The sequence below is a fragment of the Ornithorhynchus anatinus genome, chromosome 9, assembly GCF_004115215.2.
Source record: "Ornithorhynchus anatinus isolate Pmale09 chromosome 9, mOrnAna1.pri.v4, whole genome shotgun sequence".
Taxonomy (NCBI): domain Eukaryota; kingdom Metazoa; phylum Chordata; class Mammalia; order Monotremata; family Ornithorhynchidae; genus Ornithorhynchus; species Ornithorhynchus anatinus.
The window spans coordinates 53,308,315-53,325,487 of record NC_041736.1 but is presented as its reverse complement, the minus strand read 5'-3'; positions in this window follow the sequence as shown (position 1 = coordinate 53,325,487).

Genomic DNA, 17,173 nt, shown 5'->3' with positions numbered 1-17,173 from the left:
AAACACTGTGTTCTGAGGTAATTGTAGTCACCATCCTACATGGAACACATGGTCTAAGAGGGAGAGAGAGCGGGTATTTCCCTGTTTTACTGATGAGGACACCAAGGCACAAAGATGATAAGTGGCTTGTCCAAAGTCACCCACTAGGGCAGTGGCAGGGCTGGGACTAGAAGTGAAGGTAAAGGGAGATGAATACTCTGCAGGAGGAGGAATGGTGCTGTGATGCTATATAAACCATCCATCATCAAGTGGAGAGAGCTAGGGTGGGATCTTGGGAGTCTGAGGGTACACGAGCTAGTGGAGATATCGTTTCCATGTTAGTTGAATGGCTGTCTGCTTCAGTGGGATTAGTCTGTGCCTCACAAGGGCTGCCCAGTGATTTTTAGGAAGTTGAGGAAGACCACACCTTTGTGATGGGAGTGCATTCGAGACCTCCAAAGCTGATGGACATCAGTTAAAATTTAGGCCACCTGCTGCTCTGGTATTCGTCGCCAGTGTTCACAGCAGTACACTCAAGCTCAGACAGACCAACTGCATGAGATATTATAGGAAAGTTTTGTTCCAGAAGAATGTGGGGGCAATGTACCTGGCCTTTGATAAAAGACCCGCAGAGGCTTTGGGGTCACTCATAGTTCAGATTGCTGCACCTCTGCCTACTGCATCATTGCATCCAGCACAGTCGCCAAAGCCTTCTGGCACTCCAAATCCCAGCTCCAGTCCATGCCGAATTTTTAGTGGGAATGAGTTGGGATCCAATTTGTTAACATCTGGGTTACAAGGAACAGGCTTTCAGAGACTCAGAGTCTTTCCCTCTCCCATCCATCTCCTATTTTCTCATTGTTCTTTCATCATTATCAAGTATTCATTGGGGATCACAGGCCAGAGTACTGAAAACTGTACGTATTTCACTGGTCTTTGTATTTGCAGATGAGGCTACTGACTGTGAGCATTCATCTCTGTGAGGTTATGCTCTAAAGAACACTTCCCCTCAGTTCTTTTCTAGCTTTTTGCCCAGTGGGGAATAGTAGTGTATCTCCTGATTGGAGTTCACTCTTCAAGGATGCTGCTGCCAGAATAATAATAATGCTGATATTTGTGGAGCACTTACTATGTGCCAAGCACTGTTCTAATCACGGCAAGATAACCAGATCAGCCAGTCTGAAGGCGCTGCTGCTTCTCCAGCATCCAAGAGATCTAGAGAGAAGGTTGCATGGCCCAATAGAAAGTGCATGAGATTGTTTTCTACATTGAAAACATGGGTTCTAATCCCAACTCTGCCATTGGTATGCTGTGTAACTATTCTTAGGTCACTTAACGTCTCTGTGCCCGTTTCCTCGTCTGTCAAATGGAGATAAGCTTTCTGCTCTTACTTGCCTCCTAGATTATGAGCGTCATGTGGGATGGAAGGGAGACTGATCTGATTATCCAACGTATAAGCTGGGCCAGACTGAGTGTTGAGGTCTGGAGCCGGGTGGAGTGGGAGCCTCTCAAAGGCCTAATGAGAGAGCAGCATTCTGTGCAAGTGTGCACAGCTGGGATGCTTCAGTCCCATCTAATTGAGTTTAGTGGCAAAACCACACCTCAGATTCCATGCAGCCTTCTCCTTGTGTCTGCTTTTTGGCAAATATGAACAATTTGGGGCTTATTAAATATTTAAATGACTTGCAATTAGAGAAAGGTAGGGATGGAGTTTTAGAATTGCTTTGGTATGGCAGTGGGGTACAGCAAGCCCAGGGCCAGCACCACTGGAATCCAGAGGCGAGAAGTTTGGCTGAAGCAACATGTGTGAGCTGGGGGCAGATTTTGCCATGACCACCCCTCCAACCTCCCCAGTAGCTTGACAGTGTTTAGGGATCATGGCTGCAAGAAGAGGAGGTTGGGAGACCCCTTGCTTCTCTGGTAAAGCTATGCCCCAATCCCATACTTCCCTCAAGCCCCTTTCCTTTATCCTTCCTCGGGTGGATACAGAAATGGAGACACTTTCTGGGTCCATCGGGGCTGTGAGGGCTCTACTAAAGGTGCCCGACTAGGCAGGCAGGATGCCACTCTGATTCTCCATTAACCCCTGCCTCACCCCACGATGGGAGACTGAGGTGGAGGTCAAAGAGCTGGTTTCTGGCTCCAGTGCTTTCTAAGCCGCTGCTTCTCAGCTTTCCTTGTCCAAAAACGCAAAACAAATGCGGGCTGGGGACTGGAGTCATGCCGCCCCAGGGCGTGTAGGGGTGTTTTGGAGCCTCGGGAGCTGCAGGTCCTCTCTTCAATCAGTCTGCCAGCCCCTCGAGGCTGCTGCAGTGCCCCAGGTCCACCAGCCCCTGAGGTGGAACCCCATCAGCACAGTAAGCACTCACTAAATACCATTTGTTGATTGATTGATCGATCGATCAGTTTGGCACCTACTGCTTGGCTAAAGCCTTGCAGGCTTCCCTGGAAAAATCTGCTTGTTCCACCCGGCCATCAGCACACATCACCCAGAGGGCTGAGAGATCCCTTCCTCCTCCAGTTGTTTCTGACCAAGGAGGCTGGAGCGAGTAAGAGTGGGTGAGTAACCACCTCAGAGGTCGTCCAATCTATGCTTCCATGAGATGGCACATTCAGCGTTAAGTGCCCTCCGGCCATTGATATCTCAAGTAGGACTTTTTAGCAGCCTTTTTGGGTTTCTCGGGCTTGCCAGTCTAAACCAAGGGCTCTGACAAGGCCCCGGTTTGTATCTGGGTCTCTTGTAACATCCTGACCCTTACTCTTGTGAGGCTTCAAATATCTTTTCCAGCAAAGCTAGTGACCTGGGAAAGGCCTTGGACACCGGCACTCACTCATTCAAATCTGAAATTCCCTAGTGAAGCCTCTAGCTGCTGTCCAGAGACCAGTGGATAAGCAGGCCTGGGCAGAGACTCTTTAGGTTTATTCAGTAGCAAAACCATCCCTGCCTTGTAGTCTGCCAGTGACTTTGCCTATATGGGTAGTGATGTGCTGTTTATTGGGGGTTTTTTTTCCACCAGAGATTAAAAAATGCTAATTTCCATAGGTAGGTGGTCCAGCCAGGTCCTGCTGAAATCACCTTTCCGCAGAAGCATTTGGGAGTCATCCAGGAAAGGATCCCGAGGCTGAGTCTAGAAAGCTAATCCGACTCTGCAGGGAAACCCTTGGAAATCAAACATACGTTTCATGAGCTCCAGAATGACTCCAGGCCCTGGGGTTTGTTTATTTTGGAAGGATTTTTTTTTTCAAACCAGGTCTTTCTCTTAGCACATTGAAGAGGCAGTACCATCCGTTCCCACCCTGGAAACAGCTAAAAAATCAACAGCCACAGCAACAGCTGCAGACATAAGTGAGAGGCATAAAATGGCACCTCTCAGGTTTCCATGTCCGTGGGTAGACTAGTTTCATTCATTCATTCAATAGTATTTATTTAGCGCTTACTATGTGCAGACAACTGTACTAAGCACTTGGAATGTACAAATCAGCAACAGATACAGTCCCTGCCCATTGACGGGCTTACAGTCTAATTGGGGGAGACAGTCAAAAACAATAGCAATAAATAGAATCAAGGGGATGAACATCTCATTAAAACAATAGCAATAAATAGAATCAAGGTGATGTACATCTCATTAACAAAATAAATAGGGTAATAAAAATATATACAATTGAGTGGTCAAGCACAGTGCTGAGGGGAGGGGAAGGGAGAGGTGGAGGAGCAGAGGGAAAGAGGGGAAAAGAGGGCTTAGCTGAGGGGAGGGGAAGGGGGGGTAGAGAGGGAGCAGAGAGAAAAGGGGAAGCTCAGTCTGGGAAGACCTCTTGGAGGAGGTGAGCTCTAAGTAGGATTTTGAAGAGGGGAAGAGAATTAGTTTGGCAGAGGTGAGGAGGGAGGGCATTCCAGAACAGCTGGAGGACGTGGCCCAGGGGTCGACAGCGGGATAGGCGGGAACGGGGGGATGGTGAGGAGGTGGGCGGCAGAGAAGCGGAGCTTGCGGGGTGGGGAGTAGAAAGAGAAGGGAGGAGAGGTAAAAAGAGACTAGCCAAAGGTGAGGTTTTAGCTGCTCTCTATGGGAAGAGACATGGTATATAGGAGCTGGAAAGGAGAGTGAGAAAGCAGCATCAGAGCAACTAAGGTCCCTCCACCAGAGAATGGTCATCCCAGCGGCTCCTGACCTCCTGTCTTGGGCTGCAAAAGGCCACTGCCACCACCATCACTGCTGGGTCCTAGTTGTCGGGACTTAGTTGTCTCAGGTGGTTTAGGTACAATTTTGTTGACAGGCATGGACTAAGTGACTTCTGGATGTCCCTCTCTTGACTTCAGTCAAGAGTCCCACTTGACTTCAGTGTTGCTCACTGATTGTTTTCCTATTTCAGAAAACTCCACTGACTAGACTGGGGAGCTGGGGTGGGAAGGTGAAGTCAGGAATGGGAGAAGAGGAGTCTTGGGGGTACCTCTGGTAATTAGATTCCTTCCACCCCCCCAATTCCTTGGTGGACAAATTCCTTTTCTTTTAATGTCTGTTAGGCAATGTAAACAGCCTGTGGATATGCCCCAGCTGTTGACCTCTGATGAAGTGTGTATCCCAAAACTGAAAAGGAGACTTTTCTGCCACCACAAAAATCAGAAAAAAACAAAGGACCAATCCTGTGTTCCTGAACTGGCCATTGAGAAGGCTTTGTTGTTTGATCATCCTACCTCCTACTCTCCTAGGGCCCTTAGCAGGTGGTACGGGAGTGAAGGAAGGGGAAAAGAAGATATGCCGAGAAGGTGTGTGGGTGGTTCGCGGGGAGGGGAGAGCAGTAGCCTGGTGGCAAAGCATTGAAGGCTCTTAGTTAACTGCACCTGAGGAAACATGGAGTCAATTAGGGCACCCCCACCCATGGTCATCTGTGAACTGGCTCAGCTTGCCACCACAAAAACAGGGGGTGCAGAAAGAGAGTTAAAAGATGAAGGAAGGAGAGAGAAGGTTTCTCAACTCCTGACTTTTTTGAGGGGGGGTGGTGCTGGTCTGTCCTGCTGGGCCTTGCAGTTGGGGCTGGGCTCCTCAGTACCGCTCTGCCAAGTGCAGCGCTCTCTGCAATAATAATAATAATGGTATTTGTTAAGCACTTACTATGTGCAAAGCACTGTTCTAAGCGCTGGGGGAATACAAGGTGATCATGTTGTCCCACGTGGGGCTCACAGTTTTAATCCCCATTTTACAGATGAGGTAACTGAGGCCCAGAGAAGTTAAGTGACTTGGCCAAAGTCACACAGCTGACAAGCAGCAGAGCTGGGATTAGAACCCATGACCTCTGACTCCCAAGCCCGGGCTCTTTTCACTGAGCCACGCTGCTTCTCTAATCTGTATATATCTGTAATATCCCTCTTACTTGGTCATTTATATTGTTATTTATATTAATGTCTGTCTCCCCGTCTAGACTGGGAGCTTGTTGTGGGCAGGAATGTGTCTCCTTCATTGTTATATTGTATCTCCCAAGCGCTTAGTACAGTGCTCTGCATGCAGTAAGTGCTCAATAAATACAATTGAATGAATGCAGATGTTTAATAATAATGTTGGTATTTGTTAAGCACTTACTATGTGCCAAGCACTGTTCATTCAATAGTATTTATTGAGCACTTACTATGTGCAGAGCACTGTACAAAGCGCTTGGAATGTACAATTCAGCAACAGAGACAATCCCTGCCCAGTAATGGGCCTGTTCTAAGCGCTAGGGAGAAAGGGAGGGGAATGCAAGGTAATCAGGTTGTCCCCTGTGGGGCTCAGTCTTCATCTCCATTTTTCAAATAGGGGAACTGAGACACAGAGAAGTGAAGTGACTTGCCCAAGGTCACACAGGTGACAAGTGGCAGAGCAGGATTAGAACCCATGACCTCTGACTCCCAAGTCTGGGCTCTTTCCACAGAGCCATGCTGCTTCTCTGAGAAAACAAGAGCAGAACAGTTTTAACTCTTAAGGACCCAGCCTGTCTTAGCCAAAGGGTCTAGTTCTGCAGTGGCTGTTGCAGATTCTGAGGGCTTTTTTACTGTGTTCTGGAGGATCACTCTGCAGTCTATTCCACATTTCTATTGTTCTGTCTCATTCAGGCACGGTGGGCCCAAAGTGTGAAAGATAGGCTGCTGGCTGAAAGAAATATATTTTGCCTTGCCTCCCTTTCCTCTTTCACTGGATTTGATTTCCATGAGGTGTCATGTTTGTGGTAGAATTTGGACTTTTCTGGCAGTGTGGAGAGTGGAAAGAAGGTGCAGAGGAGGAAAAGCTGATGTTGATAAAAGTGGGCTGAGAAGAATCAGGTGACTTAAAAATGACTTTGGCCAAGCTGGTCATTAGGTTGTAAAATCTTTCTGGACAGAGAATATGTCTTTTTCTATAGACTTCTGTTTTTCCATGACCAAATGTTTCAGGTAGGGGATCTGAGTTTTCAGTATCTCAGAAGCAACAACTATTGCTTTCATTTTAATTCTCCGTTTTCCCTTCCCTTCACTTTTCTCATCTTTTTCAACTTTTGACTTCTTTCACCTTAACACTTCTCTCATATTCTTCCCCTTTTTTTTCTCTGGCCCAACCTCTTCTTTTAGGCTGATTACCCTCCTAAACTGATCATCAGTCTGGCCAAGGGTTTAGTACAATGCACTGCACCCAGTAGGCATTCAATAAAGACGATTACTGCTGCTCTCATCTGTGATCTTTCGTGAAAGGAATCAATCACTTGTATTTATTGAGATGCTTACCGTGTGTAGGAACAGGTACTTTGCCAGGCGAAGACATTTCCAGCCAAACGTAGAAGCTGCCTGTCCTGAATGGGGTAAGGTAACGGAGAGGTTTGGTTTCTCCTTGGACTTAGTTTCTGGATGTATTCTGGGAAACAGTTTGCTTCTCTGTTGCCTAGGTGATACCAACACTTCCAAACCCGTTAGGGGTTTCAGAGGGATCAATTAGGAAATTGTTAATGTGGCACAGAAGCTTCCAGAAGTGCCCAGAGATGCAGGTGACTATTTACACTGCTTTAAAGTGTAAACTAAGATTGGCCATCTGTTTAGGGGGAATGTAATGGTTTAAGTAAGCCAGAACACACTAGACCAGTAAGACACAGTCCAGGGAATGTGTCTGTTTAATGTTATACTGTACTCTTCCCAGCGCTTAGTACAGTGCTCTGCACATGGTAAGCGCTCAACAAATATGATTGACAAAATAAGAGCTGGATGCAACTATGCCACATCTGCATAAGACCTCAAAGATGGAGGAGGGGAACGCAAAGTGCCGGCCTGGGGTGGTGACTGTGGGCAGTGGAGACTCACTGTACTTCCTCTGTTCCTGCAGAGAGCCCCGCCTGATATTCCAAGTGAAGGCTGAGACGGGACAGAGGGGGGGAGGGGAGCGAGCGCTGTCCGGAGGCGGCTGGAGGTCACCCTGTTAGAAGGGAAGGGTTGTGCCTGGTAGTGCCTCTCCAGCCTGGCCCAGTTCAGCCAGCCTGGCCCAGCTCAGCCAGCCTGGCCCAGCTCAGCCAGCCTGGAAACCCAGCTGCGACCTCGCCCCTCGAGCAAGGTGTCCAGTCCTTTGCAGCTTCCCAGTCCCTGCCCCACCTTGAGGTTTGGTTCTGAGAGAACGAAGCGACCATGGCGCAGGGGGAAGTGGAGTTTTTGTTCCTTCCCTGGCAGGTGAAGCCCCAAGAGGGACTGGAATGCTCAGCCTCTGACTCAGCTTGTGACGTCATCACGTTATGCTCTGTGCTTGCAGTCACATCTGATGTCCTGGATATAGAGGTAAGAATTATATTCTACTTTCACCCCTGACTAAAAGAGATGGTTGGGCCATAAAGAGGAAAGTAAAAGGGGAAAAAAAATGAAGGGGGGCAGGGTTAGTGGGAGTGGAGAGAAAGAGAGATCGGGTTGGGTTGGGGGAGGAAGCAGCAATAGTTGTTCATGGAATATTGAAAACTTGGATCCCTTAACTGAGAGATACAATCGTGGAAAAAAATTTGTATTTTAATTTGAAATCAAATTGCAATTTTTAAATGTGTATCTTATCTTGAGCAACCCTTGGGAGGCTGAGAAGATACAGCTCTTGAGTCATTTCAGAAATAGGAGCCTTACACCAGGCCTTTGCTATTTTAAACCTGCCTTAGAAATGTACAAGTACAGAACATTCAATTACATTGTAAGGGCTCTTTCATTAACATAGAGTGTCAAATTCAAGATGAAGTATCTGGAAGCATCTGCAGTTTATAGACTTCTCAGGGAACAGTGTAAATAAAACACTGGGTTCATGTCTCTCCTCCCCTTCTTCCTTCTGATCTGCCTGCTCTTCATCATTCTCCTCCTCCTTGTCCTCTCCTCCCCCTTCCCTTCCTCTGTAATTATTCCTACACGAGAATCAGGAAGCCTCTACTTGGTCTTCCATTTAAATCAGGATCACAGTCCCTCTGGGCTTTGCCAAGCCCGTACATACGTGAGGTCTACTGAACACATCACCCTAACACGCTGCCCCCTCCCCAGGCTGTATTGCCCAATTACACTTCCAGTCTCCAAAACCTCCCTTCCACCCCAACCTTCCTGGCCTTTCTGAGCCCTGGTGCAAACCTCTGCCTAGAGCTGGAGAGTTTACATTGTAGCTGGTTGTTGATTGTTGGGGGCTTTCTGAATGACTGTTCTTTTTACATTTGGATGGGCCCCTGGGTTTCCAGTTGGGGCTGAAAAGAGACCTCCAAATAATGGCTTTCTGGCCTGAGGACTCTTTGAAGACTGTCTCCTTCTAGCCCCTAGACTGTAAGCTAATTATAGGCAGGGAACATATCTGCTGATTCCATTATATTTGTGCTATCCCAAGCGCTTAGTACAGTACCTCAGTGGAAAGAGCCCAGGCTTGGGAGTCAGAAGTATGGGTTCAAATCCTGACTCTGCCACTTGTCAGCTGTGTGTCTGTGGACAAGTCACTTAACTTCTCTGTGCCTCAGTTACTTCATCTGGAAAATGGGGATTAAGACTGTGAGGCCCACGTGGGACAACCTGATCACCCTGTATCTACCTCAGCGCTTAGAACAGTGCTCTGCACATAGTAAGCGCTTAGCAAATACCAACATTATTATTATTATTATTACTCTGCACATAGTAAGCACTAAGGTGCTACTGGGCCTGTGGGAGCCTGTGGGTGTGTGAGAATGAGTGTGGACACCACCTGCACGGGGAAGATGTGAGTGATTGCCCCTGGGAGTTTCCAGCAGTGAGACTCTCTCAGGCCCTCCAAGAGTTTCCAAGTGAGGCTTGAGGAGACTTGAGTGTGTATAAGTGGGGTCAGAACACCTCATTCGTAAACTTCTGATCTTAGCTGGATGGCTCAGGCGTCCCTGATGCCTCTAGACCTTGCCCCGCTTTTCTGGTCCGAAGAGTTTAGGTTGGGCCCTACAGGAAAGGAAACAGAAAAGCTGGGCCTGGGGGTAGCAGGGATAGAAGCAGCCCGGGCTAGACCTGGCAAGTGGAGGCAACCTGTGTTTGGTTTGATAACTCCTTGTGGGCTTACAATCTATAATTGTACCCTCCCAAACATTTAGTAGAGTGCTCTGCACACAGTCGACACTCAACAAACACTGATTGATTGACAGGCCCTGTCTTGTCCCGGGGTCTGGTTTGGAACACACAGTCTGGCTTGACTCTGGCTCCGTGGGATAGAGTATCCGTCAGAACAGGTACCGAGCACCATTTGAAGAAGTTGTGCCGTTCCCTCTTCTGAACTTTGCGGTCGCTTCTTAAAGTAGAACAGAATTTTGACATTATTTCTGGAAGCCTTATCCCACAAAAGCCCAACTCTTTCGCCTCTATACACAAAATGAAAAAATTGACACTTCTGTAGGTCAAAATGTCAGAACAGAGACATCGGGAACCAATCAGTAAGATGGCTGGGAAGCTGGTGGGGAGTAGTATGAGAGGGTTTGGGGTTGGGACTAGTCAGTGATCAGTGCCCTTACTTAATCCTTGGCACACACTAGTACAGGTGATCTAGCAGCATGGCAAAGGGCGGGTCAGGGGCAGGGAGCTAGAGTGCCCACCACAGGGCCAAGGGGATAGGAGCGGGCAGGTCCTGACAAGGCTACAAGGATGATTGGCCAACTAAAGAAAAGGCAATTTATGGTAGAAGGACCATTAATCCCAGATGGGAAGGCTAGGACCTGGGTTAAGTAGTTTCTGTACCTGGGTTTATAGGTGCCCTCTGGTCTCCACCCTCTTCTCTCTCCAGCTGAGGACACAGGCCTGCCCAGGTAGATGTGAGCTGCCTCCCACTCAGGGGCTCGGGGTGGCTTTATAGGTCTGTCTACTGAGCTGACTTAAAGGTAGAAAGCCCTGGCCACTGTTGGGACTCAGTCCGGAAAGGAGAGAACAAACAGTGGTGGTGAGAAGTGGAGGGAGGGGTAGTGATGTTGGTGAAGAAAGAGGGTTGGGAGTAGGTAGAAAGGGGGCAGAAGGATCTGGACCCTCTACTGGGGAGTGAGGATGAGGGGCAGAGAGGAAAAAAGGCATTACTGTCACAGAGCCAAAACTCCCTTGGTGAGACCCACTAAATTTGGGACTGGGGTCCATGTAACTCTGGCTGAACTTACAGACAGAAAAAGTCAGGGTGAAGGCAGGATATATCACGCTCAGTGATATTTGCTGAGTGCCTACTGTGGGCAGAGCACAATCTTAGGCACCTGGGGAACATACACCAGAATGGAAGAGTGGTGACTCTTGCCCTCAAGGAGCCTATAGTCAAATGGAGGAGGCAGTAGACAAGAACTGACAAATTGAAGAGTGGGGAAATGATGTAACTGAAACTAGTGATTAAACAAATCAACAGAGATAAATATGCAAGTTTTGAAGTGGCTGATGGGATGGCATGATGAGAAAAGCGAGGAGATTAATCAGGGAATGACTTCTCAGGGAGGGAGCTGAGTTTGAAGTTGGGAAGGGGTGGAGTTTGATGAAGCTGCAGGTGTTCTTGATAGGGAAGGAAACCATGAACAATGGACTGGAGAATGGACAGTGGGGAATGTATAGAAATTGGCTTGTGGAAAAAGCTAAGTGCACAAGCTGTGATGTAGTGGAAGAAGAGAGAGGATGGATAAGAGAGAATGTTGAAAAATGATGGTTAGGAGTTTTGGTTTTATACGAGAAGCCATGGGGAGTTATTGGAGATTTAGGTAGAGGTAGAAATCAAAAGGCAGAATTTGCCATAATATAAAATCGTAATTGGGAAAGCATAGCACATGCCATTCTGGTCACCACATCTTAGGTGGAACAGAACTGGACAGAACTGGAGGAGTTACCACAAAGGACAACCAAATGACCAGTGGGGTGGAGAAAGCTTTGGTAGGACAGTAGGCAGAAAAGATTAGGACTCTATAGTCTGGAAAGAAAAAGGTGGAGAGGGGTTATGGTTGAAGTTTAAAAAAGCATGGTTTGGACAGGGTCAACATCATCATCAACGGTATTTATTGTGTGCAGAGCACTGTACTAAGCACCTGGGAGAGCATGATACAGCAGTCTAGAATGAATGACAATTCCATGTTCACCAAATCCCACAGCAGCAGAACAAGGGGACACCACTGTGGGTGGTGAACCTATGCATGTATTAATGCAGGAAGTTGTACAGACAGAAAATAGCAGGTTCAGGAGGGATTGGAATAGATTTATTTATGGATGAGTGACTCAGGGTGGAACACTAGAGGGAAAGGTAGAAACGGGAAAAGTCGGGAATTTTGTGGTGGGGTACATTCCCAAAGATTAGGGTGGCTCTCAAGAAGGACAACCATCTCACAGTCTCTCCAAGCATTCTGTTGCCCCTATCACCCACTTATATTCCCATTTCTCCCATTGTAGACATACTTTATCCAACACTGCTTGTATTCACACCACCATTTCTCCCTAAGTCATGTCATGCAATATCCAAACAGGCCGGGGTTGAGCATTTCCTAATTGCCTAGTACCATTCTAGCCTAAATGCATCCTGAAAACCTGTGTTTTGGCAGAACTGGATGTGCTGGACTGGAGAAACCATTGGCCTGATCCAGACCGACATTCTCCTACTGTCTTTCCCTTCTGTGTCACCTGTGCACTTGGCTCTGTACCATTTAGGCCCTTGATATTTATCCTACCTTTAGCCCCATTGCACTTGTGGACCAACCATAATTTATTTTAATGTCTATCTCCCTCTCTGGACCATAAGATCCTGGTGGGCAGAGAACATGTCTATCAAATCTTTTGTATGGTATTCTCCCATGCTCTTAGTCCAGTGTTCTGCACATAGTAGGCTCTCCATAAATACCATTGATTTATTGATTGATATACTCCAACTGACATTTTAAAAGGATACTTCATCCAGCTGTTTAAGTAGAATGTGCTGAATCAATTAGTGGCATTTATTGAGCACTTATCATGTGCTGAGCACTCTATTAAGCAGTTGGGAGAGTATAAAAAAAGAGATGGTTATATAATGAAGGATGGAGGTTGGGAGAACAGGAGGGAGAGGTGGAGCAGAGTTTGGAGAAGGGAATGAAGAGAATAGAGGAGAAAAGGGCTTGGTTAACCCAGGTGCTGGGAAGAGTTGATGTTAAGGAATATTCTGAGAAGAAAATCACACTCTTGGGACCTGAGGAAATAATAATAATAATGATGATGGTATTTGTTACTGTTCTAAGCACTAGGGTAAGTACAAGGTTATCAGATTGTCCTACATGGGGGTCACAGTCTTAATCCCCATTTTACAGATAGGTCACTGAGGCCTAGAGAAGTTAAGTGACTTGCCCAAAGTCACACAGCTGACAAGTGGGGGATCCAGGATTAGAACCCATAACCTCTGACTCCTAGGTCCAGGCTCTTTCCACTAAGTCACACTGCTACTCAAAGGGGAACAGGTATTAAAATAGAATGAGAATTTGCAATTGAGGCTGTGGTTAGTAGCTGGGGCCTGCAGTCTTGAGACATCTTTTTCATCCCACTTCCTCTCACCTCCTCCACTTCCTGACTGCCCTGGTTCATGGCAGTTCTTTCCTTCCAGACCCACCAGGCCCAGTCCTCCCTGAAATGCTGAAGTAGAGCAGCGGGAAAATAAGGGCATGTGGGGCATGTGTATATTTGGGACTCAACAGGAAGAGTGGGGTCTTGGGAGGAGACGGCTGGAGGAGGCTCGGGAAAGGGAGGTTGGGAGCTCCATTTCCAGAGGGCCGGATGGCCTTTGTGTAAATAAGACCAGGAAGGAGGAAGCAGTATAAAAAAAAATCCCTCTTCTCTCTTGTCTCTACCCTCCCCTTACTTCTCTCTGGGTCCTGAGGATTGTCTCTGAGAGTGGGATTCTGGCTTCAATTGTGGCCTCCAGCTGGGTGCTGGGTTCCTCTCTGGCTCCACCACAGCCTCCTTGAGAATGAAACTCCCCCTTGCTGCACATTCTCAGGCAACCCCAGTGCTCTTCCCCCCAATACCCTAGGACCCAGCGGGGCAGGCTGAGGGGGCTGGCATCCGAGCACGGACTGGCTCCTTGAGGAAAATATTCCGTACTCCCCTGGCAAGCACATCACACCTCCCCCTGTCAACAAACCTCATCTTCATCATCTCCTCATCAATATGCGCTCTGCATAAGGCGCTTGGGAGCATAATTATGATAGCAATAATATAATAGTATTTGTTGAGCACTTATTATGTTATAAACATTCTTTCATTCAGTCATATTGAGCACTGACTGTGTGCAGAGCTCTGTATTAAGTGCTTGGGAGAGTAGAATATAACAATAAACAGATACATTACCTGCCCACATTGAGCTTGCAATCTAGAGGAAAGCACTGTACCAATTTTGGGGGCAGATACAGTACATGCCTTTCTACTTGTTTGGTTTTGCTGTCTGTCTCCCCATTTTAGACTCTGAGCCCGTTGTTGGGCAAGGATTGTCTCTATCTGATGCCGCATTGTACATTCCAAGCACTTAGTACAGTGCTCTGCACACAGTAAACACTCAATAAATATGATTGAATGAATGAATATGCATAATCCCTGACCTGCACGGAGGGTGCACAGTCCAAGTAGGAGGAAGAATGGATAGTGAATCCCCATTTTACAGATGAGGAAACTGAGGCACAGAGGAGTTAAGTGACTTGCCCAAGGTCATACAGCAGGCAAAGGGTGGAGCCAGGATTAGAAGCCAGGTACCTGATCCCCAGGCCCGCTCTCTTTCTGCTAGGCCATGCTGCTCCTTCGACAGAAATAGACACAGTCCCTACCTCAAGGAGCTTCTTCCTGTCAACAGGACTTGGGGAAAAAAAATCTAAATTTTTTCTGGGGGAAAGGGACTGGCAGGAGGGGTGGATTGGGGGAGTGCACAGGACTCAAGCTTTTACACTCCCCAGGGGAGAGACAAAAACGGAGGAAGTATCATACAAGGGTGAAAAAGCAATCAGAGAGCCTAGGGAATTTAAACCAAGTTTCCACTGAAGTCATTCTGCTGCCCTGCATAACTCCCCTCGGTCCCAGCCCTCCGCCCCTCTCACCACTCAAAGGGACTGATCCGACTTGATTGTCAGGCTCCAGCCTCCCATCCCGGCAGCTCTGGCTGGGAGACTGGCCAAGGCCTCTTGGCTTTATCCTGGGTCAGGAGACTGGGAGCCAAGAGCAAGGGAGTTTGTCTCCTAGGAGGCTTCTCAGGGACTTGGTCCCCACAGGCTGGAGGAAATACTGCCTTTGTCTCCCCTCCCCTGGGAGACAGGCAAGGCCATGGGGAGGGCCGGGAACTAGCTATTTCCAGACCTCCCACTCCAGTCCCATTGCACTGTAAAATGCAACTTGGGCTCACATAAATACATATTCCCAATCCTCTGTCTGTCTCTCTCTCACACACACACACACACATACATACAAAAGCACCCACCTCCACTCATGCACACACACGGACACATGGTTGCACAGCCTTCCTGCTCCTCCATCACTACCTCTCAGCAAACCGAGCACATTCCAGAGAGGAAAGAGGGAGGCGATCGCAGGAATGGGGAATGTGGGCAAGATAGCAACATTAATCAAGCAAGTTATCCTCTAAACATACTGTACTGCTCTCTCAAATGCTGACCAAACAGAAGAAATGCTGCATTTAACCAAGCAGCATGCAATAGACCCAGTGCAAATCCGGTCTCTATCAGGGGAAGGTAGAAGAGAAAGCTTTTGTCCTCCCGACACACCCCCTCAGCCTGACTGGTGAAGGTGAAGGTGCAGTTTGAGCATTCCACATAGCATTCCACACAAATGCCAGTTCTCAGCTCCCAAATACTGACAGACAAGTCCTATGGACTCAACCAATAAGCCATTATCAGAGGCATCGGTGCTGTGCTCCCTTCTAGCCTTGGGTCTAGGGAAATGGTTCCTCTTGGAGGGCTGTGGTGGCCATGAGCAAAGCACAGGTGTTTGGGATGCATTTTAGGTACCCCAGCTAAGAGGGCTCTGGCCCTATCTGGCTCTCCTCTCCTTAACCCTGATAGGCACATCTCCGTGTGGGCCATGTGAACTGGGAGGGGTGGGTGGGGAGCAGCTCCAAAGTGAGGAAAGGGATACTGCTCCACCTAGTCCCCCTCAGAGTCTGACTGAAAGAGAAGCCTCTGAGAGGGCAGGGGGCAGGCACAGTGAGAAGCCCAAAGTAATACCTGCCCCCATGCCCCTCATCTCAGAGCTACAAAGGAGCAACTGTGAACTCAGGGGGTATTTCTCCATCCACAGTAAAGAACAAATGAATCACTTGGGTGGAGCACTTAGTCGCCTCCTGATTTTTTTTTAGTTAGTATTTATTAAGTGCTTACTCTGTGCCAGGCACTGTACTAAGCTCTGGGGTAGACACAAGATAATCAGGTTGGACACAGTCCCTGTACCATATAGGGCTCACAGTCTTAATCCATTTTATAGATGAGGTAACTGAGGCACAGAGAAGTTAAGCCGCTTGCCCAAGGTCACGCTGCAGACAAGTGGTGGATTCAGGATTAGAACCCAGGTCCTTCTGGCTCCCAGGTCCGTGCACTATCCATTAGGCTACACTGCTTTCTGGCCCCAGGCCCTGGATGATGGCTTCTAGTTGTGAGGCCCTTGGCACCAAGCTACTGTCTGTGAAACAGACAGAAGTGTTCTTTCATTTTTTTTTAATGGTATTTAAGCACTTAATATGTTTCAGGCACTGTACTAAGTGCTGGTAGCCAAGGTAATCCTTGTCCTGCGTGGAGCTCACAGTCTTAATTCTCATTTGACAGATGAGGTAACTGAGGCACAGAGAAGTGAAGTGACTTGCCCAAGGTCCCATAGCAGACACATTGTGGAGTCGACATTAGAACCCAGGTCCTTCTGACTCCCAGGCCCATGCTCTATCCACTAGGCTACGCTGCTTCTCTTTCCTCCCCATCTTGCCCCTGAGGGGCCTGGGTAGGTTGTCATTAGGCTGGAAAAGTAACTAGGCCCAAAGACTTCTGGCCTTGAGAAGAAACAAACGGCTGGCCACTGCGGTCAGCCAATCCTTGGCCCCTTCTCCCCGCACCTTTGTGCCCCCCACCCCGTCTTCTTGCACTACTTTTTCATCTCTCTTCCCATTTTAATTTATCTTGAGCAACCAGTCCTCATTTCCTTTTCCTGATCCAGGCCGGTTCTTATTCCTCCTGCCCTGGCCAGCTGCCAGGCCTCCTCCTTGGCCACCTGGCTCCAGCCCATCTGACTCCACAGCTCCTGTCACCTCCCTAGCAGGCCTGTGGCGGGGATTCTCTCCAGCATCCCGGCCCCGCCTTCACTGTCTGCCACATGTTGGAGCCTGTATCTCCGTGTTGATTTGTGCTCTGGCCCTGCTGGGGTAAACAAGCTGAAATTCTGGAGGGAGCCACCCGACTCCTTGCTGAGGCTCTTCCGCTGCTCCTGGCACCGTGGCGCCTGTCGGCCCAGGCAGCCAGCAGGGAGGTTTGAGAGGTGACAGACCTGATGTTTGGCAGGGCTTTGCATGCGGCAACAGATTGAGGCAGCAAGGGCCGGGAACCTGCCCTTTCTCCTCACATTAGGATGGGACTCTGTTTAAACCGAGAGGCTGAGAAAATCACTGTGCCAATGTTGTGAGCCTAACCCAGCCCCGGGATATCTTGAATACAAGTTCGTGTGCAGAGAACCTCCACCCTGGCCTGCAGAGCCGTGTCGAGGTGTTGGCTGTGTTCTGGTTGACGGATGGCCAAC